The sequence below is a fragment of the Sphaeroforma arctica genome, assembly GCF_001186125.1.
Source record: "Sphaeroforma arctica JP610 unplaced genomic scaffold supercont1.132, whole genome shotgun sequence".
Classification (NCBI taxonomy): Eukaryota; class Ichthyosporea; order Ichthyophonida; genus Sphaeroforma; species Sphaeroforma arctica.
This window is the reverse complement of record NW_014040426.1, coordinates 81,522-88,202: the sequence shown is the minus strand read 5'-3', so window position 1 is coordinate 88,202 and position 6,681 is coordinate 81,522.

Sequence of the window (6,681 nt, the reverse complement as noted above, 5' to 3'; positions counted from 1 at the left end):
AAACTCTGGCCACAGTTCAATGGACTGACCGGAATGATGGAGTAAGCCGCGCATGAGATCGGCGATCATGCCATTCATGCGTTCAACCAGACCATGAAGGGCAGGAGAGTTCGTGGGCGTGTAGAGAACCTTGACATGGGCGGCGGTATTGATGGCTATAAAGGTGGAGGAGATGAATTCACCTCCCTTTTACAATTTATTCTGTAAGTGTGGCGAGTTTGTCTTTGCCGAGGGCGGTAAAAAACACGTCGAGCGTGTCAGCAGCGTCGTTCTTGGATTTAGGAGGATAGGAAAAGAGCATGGTGCTGTCAGCGTCGACGTACTTGATGTTGGAAGTGTAGCCGGTAGCAGAGGAAGATAAGCCAGTGTCAAGATCAACATGGAAGACAGTACCGATTGGTGGCCGGGTAGCGGGGTTTTTAAGTGTGTTGGAGATGGGGCGGCGGCGCATTTTGCATGACACACAGGTGGTGCAAAAACAGGCGTCAGTAGTGTGGGCGACGACGTCCTCGTGGGCAGTAAGGAGATTGCGGTTGGGGGAACGGCATGCTTGATATTACCTAAGCGAGCTACACATATGTAACGCCATTTGGGAGTACCAACGACTTTTACGGAGGAAGGTGGTGGGTTCGTGTGAATGACTTCCACATGATAATGTAATTGCAGGAGTGCTCGTTGGCAGCACTTATTTGTGGGCTGAGGGTGGCCGTCCAATGCTTCTTGGTGAGGTGAACATGAGATTGGTTCCACGATTGGGTGTAGACATCATGAAGTGGAGCGTCCGGCTCAAGACTGCAATAAGTAGAAACCTGTGCATTGTTAGCACAGGCAAGAAAATATTTGTCAACGGCGCCGAAAGAGTCGACAGCATGCTGTTGAAATAATAAGGTAAAGCCTCCAGCTGTCAGTAGTGGAGTTCTTGCTAACATATACATCTATGATGTTGTTTTGCACTAGAGTAGGGGTGGCTTTGCGTGGATGAGTGCGACCAAGTCGTTTGTGCCAGTCGGTTAATGTTGTGGGAGTGAGGCCAAATAGTTGATACTGGCCGTTCGTGTCAGGTATGATGCGGACAGTGCCGTTGGGGTCCGTAACGTGAAACTCAGTAGGAGATGAAGCAGTAGCGGGAACGGGGAAGGTGGTGCTGAAACCATGGCGTTGCAGTAAACGGACGGATAAGATATTTTGTTGAGTTTGAGGCATGATTAGGACGGGGTCTAGACCTGGTGAAGTGTCTGTCGCGTTGAGTGAGTACAACCTAAGATTTTTCGGGGAACTCGACGGTAAACTTACTATGCTCTAAGTCAGTGATGTCATCGGTATGATTAAAGATATGTATCATGGCACCAGAGTCGATAAGGAAAGTAGCTATATATGGAGGGGATGTGGGTTCTTCTTAGTAAACAGCACGTTGGATTGTAATAGCCGGGCCTCCACATTTGACCATGCTCTATAGACGTACTCTTAAGCAGTACATAAACTATAAACGTACTCTTAATAGTACGTGAACCAAATGGTTTTTAACGGTTCTATTTAAAAGTACCTTTTCCATTTTACATATCAGATGTCTGGATGAAGGCCATTAAAAGGCCCGATTAAAATGCCAAAGATAGGATTTGGAATAGTTTTATTAATAGAACTATATTTTATTCCAAATCTATTTATATCTGAATACTTCGGTAGCGAGATGGCTCAACCGAATATAGGTTTCTAGGGACTATTAACGTTACCCAGTTTAACCTCCGATCAGCCAACCAGATGTGCCAGTCTGACGAAGGCTAAGTCGATAATTCTTGATAAGTGGAAAGTTATTGGTTAAGATAATAACAAAAGACATCAAGAGTATTTACTTTTTCTTTTTTCTATTTTTTTTCTAAAGATAGGATTTTATGAGTCTTTCAGATTCGCCCCAACGAAACATACCATAGTTTCTAATAGAGCGACAACGAAATACTAAATAAAATCCCTTCGGCGAAAACAGTACTGAGAGGATTATATATAGGCAATGTCTCAGCTTCACAATCCCTCAGAGTAATGCTGTTTTCACGAGGCAGACCTAACTTTACCAAAAGACTCATTTCGTTTATTTACTTCGCATTCCACGATACATAGACTTAACCTAAGCGTTTAATTACTCTAAAGCGTTAATATCGCCTTGATAGACCGAATCTTACACATTTAAAGTTAGCAAAGGTGTTAGTTACTTAGACTACTTAAACGTAAAGGAGAAAACTACCACAACATTTTTCCGGTCGAAGCTAGTCCTTAAGAGACCAGCTAGCAGTCATAAGTTAAGATTATGACCAAGAAAGACAATACTCCTTATAAGAAGCGTAAAGCTGAAAAGAAGAAGATGGAGATAGACGCCGCTGCTGCAGCCGCATTTAACGCGACCGCATAAGAGGACAATCAATCCGTAACCGAAATCATTGCTAGTGGTATTAAAAACCAGGACAATACAACAGATAAGGGTGAAGACACTCCATTAGAAGAGATGTCCCCTGAAGAAAGGGTCAGAGGGCCAACTATTGCGTCTGCTTCAAAGCTTTAAATCCTGATGAGAACACTCAGAAGGATCTAACTCCAATTACGGAGAAAGGATACAACCCGCTTAAGGGAGAGGATGAGAAGGAAAGCTCAGCGAGCCGACCCGAATCAGAATCAAATTAGCCATCGCGCATAAGTAAGTTGATCGATGAGAACACTGAACTTAAGACAGTTAGCCGCTCTTAAGAAGCGAATGACCTCGCAGTAGAAGACGGTTGTTAAGAAACCACGGGAGCAGACCGATCAAGGGTACGTATCCAGGCAGACCTCAAACGAGAGACCCCAACATACACGTCCACGTGAATCTACTCAATTTACACGCCCTGTTAAGAAAATGCGTGCGGAGCACAAGGGACCTGTATACACGCAAGTTAAGAAATGTGTTGATGAGAAAAGTGGTAATAACATGTACCAGTTAACACCTAACGGTTACTGGAACGGAAAACATGCCCAATCTTGTAAACACTATCTTACAAAATGCGATAAATGTGAGAAGACCAATGGCTACCACACTAAATCGTGTAACGACAGACCCGACATTAAGTTGGACTGACAGTACTACCGGGTACAATCGTTACATAGACAGTACAACGACTCTTTAGATGAGCGTGTAATAATCCCTGTATATTGCAATGGAAATAAAATCCTTGCGTTGATTGATCCTGGTTCTGAAATTTCATGTATATCCGATCGCTTTGCATTAATGAAAGATATCGAAAAGAGAACACAAACAACTCACCTCATTTTAGCTGATGAGAAAACCTCCAAGTGTAAAACTATGGCAACATATGTTAAGGTCTCGTTAGCCGATGATAGGAGTATCACTACCCAAGCTGTGATAGTGAATATGTCACAGAAGTACGACATTATAGTAGGAATGAGCGATTTACTCACTCTAGGTATAACCGTGACTGGTTTACCAAATAACATAGATCCATTAAAGGATCAATCAGACGATAACTGTCTGAAACCATATAAGTCCCCGTCAGACACAGTCAAGGCATTAATAACTGTCTTTGCGAACAAAATCATGGATCTGATTCTAGTTAACAAGAAGATAAAGATCACAGATTGGGCAAAATTCCGTTTTAACGACGGATATGTCAGCCTTGACTTAACCAAGGCGGACTTTACACAGTTGAAGTGTCCCTCAAGGAACTATGTATCCTGGAGACACGAGGCTGTGGTAAAAGAACAAGTTGAGAAATGGCTAGCAGATGGAGTGATAGAAATTAACTATCAACAGACGCCAGTTAACTTGGCATTGCTAGCTGTAGACCAACATAACTCTGACGGATCGTTTAAGAAAGTCAGAGTGTGTTTAGATATGAGTCCAATAAATATATTTTTTGCCGACTCATAGCTTTCACCTACCTCGTATTAACGAGCTACTGCGAAGGATGGAAGGTGCTACAGTATTTACAACTATAGACCTTACACAAGGATACCATCAAATGCAGGTATATGAACCACATCGTAAATACTTTAGTTTTACGTGGAAAGGTAAACAATACAGGTTCAGAGGTGCACCTTTCGGGTTGCACTCTTTACCAGCATTCTTCCTACAAGTAATGGAGGAAATGTTTGCAGACATGCCTAACGTACAAGTCTATATAGGTGACATAGTTATCTTTTCTAAAACGAAGGGCGAACACGCCGCATTAGTCAGACGAGTCCTTAAGAGACTCGACGAACAAAACTTCAAGATTAACGAGAAGAAATGTCACTTCGCTATGAGCGAAATACAGCTCTTAGGCTAAACCCTGGTAAGGTAGAAACCCTATTAGATTGGTGAATACCAACTACAGGAAGAGATGTGAACAGCATGTGTGGGTTTGTAAACTTCTTTTCAGATGGAGTACCATACTTGGCTGATTACTTTAAACCTTTTGGACACTTAAGATGTCATAAAGGCAAATTAGGAGACTTGTGGACTAAAGTGTGTGATGACGCATTTAAAGCGCTCAAGCACGCAGTCCAACAAGCCCCTGTTGTACAAGTACCAGTCGATGGCGTACCGTTTGAAATAGCAACGGACGCCTCCGACTTAGGCTTAGGAGGAGTATTATATCAGGTTATAGATAACAAACCTAGATATATACAATTCTTTAGTCGAGCAATGAATGCTTCACAGTTGAATTATCCAACTGTTAAACAAGAGCTATTAGCCATAGTGGCAGCACTAACACACTTCCGAGATTACTTATACGGAACAGCATTTACGCTGATGTGTGATCAGAAATCTCTTCAATATATGAAGGGGATGAAACCCGACTCACAATTACTGAGTCGCTGGCATGATACAATATCAAAGTTTCATTTTGATATAAAACATATGCTAGGAATACATGACCATTTACCGGATATGTTATCAAGCTACGTACCGGACTTTAATAAATCCGTACGCGAGTTACCGTACTGCATTAACGGGTGATGCAGATGATTGGCCGAACCATCTTAAGTGGGTAAATACACAGATGAACGAGTGTGCTGATTCGGTTACAAGAACTACACCCGCTCACTATTTTCGTGGCAGATATAGTGAGTTACAAATACCCTTTAACAAGGACGAACCTGATCACCACGAGTTTCCATGGTTAGAGAAGGTACAACGTATTTATAACGTTGTATATCGTTGCTTGCGAGAAATACGCAATATAGCCTTATTAAAAAGGCAAAAGCGTTGGAACACTACCAAGAAGATAGCAGAGTATCAGGTCGGTGAGAGTTAACATCCGTCAACGTAATTCCGATGCTACTGTATTAACATCTAAATGGATAGGTCCATATATAATCTCTGTAGCAGACATTAAAAGTGGAACGTACGAGGTAAATATCCCCGATGATTCCAGTGCGCTTAATATAGGCACAAGTGATATTCCGACTACAGAGATTGTACTCGCAAGAAGACATGACAATTTAAAGACATTATATGGAGAACGGATAAGGGAGGCTATACATACTATCGCTTTATAGACGGTACAATAGATGAGTTGACTTCAGATGCTTTCGAAAATCAAGACTATTTAAAAGCCTTTAATCGAAAATGGCGTAAACACCTGCATAAGTCACAAGCTGAAAAGGATAGTATGCTTCCATTGTCTGAAGGCACGGAAGATAAAACTTATCCGCCTACAGCATTTATTCCGAGCTTTAATGCTCATCCTTCATATGTGCTTAAGACACTGAAGCGTAAGAAACGTCCAGTCGACCACCACGGACCTACTGGACCTAAGCCCAAAACTCACAGGGTAACCGAGAACGCTTAACTTTCCGCCTTAGAAACATTAACTATATGTTTTGCTACTTAATGTTTTCGACCGGTTTTCCCTTTTTCGCTTTTTGACCCATAATCAGCTTGAGTGAGCAACTTGCTTCTCATGGGTCTCAAAGCTGGGTGGGGGCTGTGTAATAGCCGGGCCTCCACATTAGACTATGTAATAAACGTACTCTTAAGCAGTACGTAAATTATAAACGTACTCTTAATAGTACGAGGAACTTAAGTTTCCTAAATGGTTTTTAATGGTTTATTAATTGATACCTTTTCCATTTTACATATCAGATATTTGGACGAGGCCATTAAAAGACCTCAGTAAAATACCAAACATAAGAGTTGGTCTAGTTCTATTAATAGAACTATATTTACTTTCCAACTGTATTTATATCTGAATACTTCGGTAGCGAGATGGCTCAACCGAATATAGGTTTCTAGGGACTATTAACGTTACCTAGTTGATCATCCGATCAGCCAACCAGATGTGCCAGTCTGATGAAGGCTAAGTCGGTAATTCCTGATAAGCGGCAAGTTATTGATTAAGACAATAACTAAGGACATCAAGAGTATTTTCTTTTTTATTTATTTATTTATTCTAAAGATAGGATTTTATGAGTCTCTCAGATTCGCCCCAATGAAACATACCATAGTTTCTAAAAGAGCGACAACGAAACACTAAATAAAATCCCTTCGGCGAAAACAGTACTGAGAGGATTATATATAGGCAATGTCTCAGCCTCACAATCCCTCAGAGTAATGCTGTTTTCACGAGGCAGACCTAACTTTACCAAAAGACTCATTTCGTTTATTTACTTCGCATTCCACGATACATAGACTTAACCTAAACGTTTAATTACTCT